Below are 1,148 nucleotides of genomic sequence, written 5' to 3'. Positions count from 1 at the left end.
AGGACATTCAATCTCCTTGTTGACTTGGGAGCAGGGAAGAAATAAACGGACCTCCTGAAACGAACCAAGTCATTGGCCAAGCAGCCCGAACATCTGAAGTAAGTGTAGGTTAGAAACTCAGTGCAAATGAATCAGATAAAAGCATGCTGCCCCCACCCAAATGCTGTCCAACCTCCTCCATCCACAGTGTCGACCCCTCCAGGGCCTCCTGGTTTCCTTGCTTCACTGGGGAGGTGAGATCTCTGTGTGTGGTTTGCCCTGTCTCTCTGTGACTTGTAGTGTCTCCCCTTGGGCTCTCCCTACTTGGAGGTTTGCTTGCTGGAGCTCTGCTTTGCATGTGGTTTTAATGACCCACTGGCAAGGCGGGGCTGTTGAGTGGGGTTGTGATGTATCCCTTGGTTTACAATGAGCCCTGGCTCTGAAATGACTGGAAGGTATTGGAGCTCTCGAGGTTTTCTGAGTGACCAAAGTATGTCATCTGCTTTACTTATTTAATTTTGAATCAGCGCCTTTGGCTGTCTCCAAAGCCCATGCCCTGCTGAAAAATAGCCTTTGGTAGAATTCAGACTGCTGTCCTTGGAGGTAAGGAGTTCCCATGCATTTCTTTTCCTGTCTCATCTACTTTTTATTTTGAAATAAACTATAGACTCACAAGGTATTGCAAAAATAGTACAGAGGCTCTTGTATACCCTCAACCCTGTTTCCCAAGTGGTGACATCTTATACAGCTTTAGCACAATATCAAAACCAGATGTTGCCTTTGATACTGATCCTTTTAACTTGACTTTAAGTTGGATTTCATTCTAGCACGTTTGAACCTGCAATAATTTGTGTGTGTGTGTACAGATCTACACAACTTTATCCATGGATTAGTTTCTGTAAACAATACCCAAATCAAGATACCAAACTGTTCCACCACTGCTAAGGAACCCATCCTCTCTCAATTTCCTCCAGCAACCACTCATCTATTCTCTGCTTCCAATATGTTCTCATTTCAAGAATGTTAGATAACGGAATCATATAGTGTCACCTTGAGAAAAATTTTTCACTAACAACAGTGTCCTTCTGGTCCACCTGAGTAGTTTGTGACCACAGCTTTTCCTTTGCATTGCTCTATAGTACTCTGCTGCATCAGTATATGAGACTGTG

The sequence above is a fragment of the Tamandua tetradactyla genome, chromosome 5 (assembly GCF_023851605.1).
Source record: "Tamandua tetradactyla isolate mTamTet1 chromosome 5, mTamTet1.pri, whole genome shotgun sequence".
NCBI lineage: Eukaryota > Metazoa > Chordata > Mammalia > Pilosa > Myrmecophagidae > Tamandua > Tamandua tetradactyla.
This window is presented reverse-complemented; position numbering follows the sequence as displayed.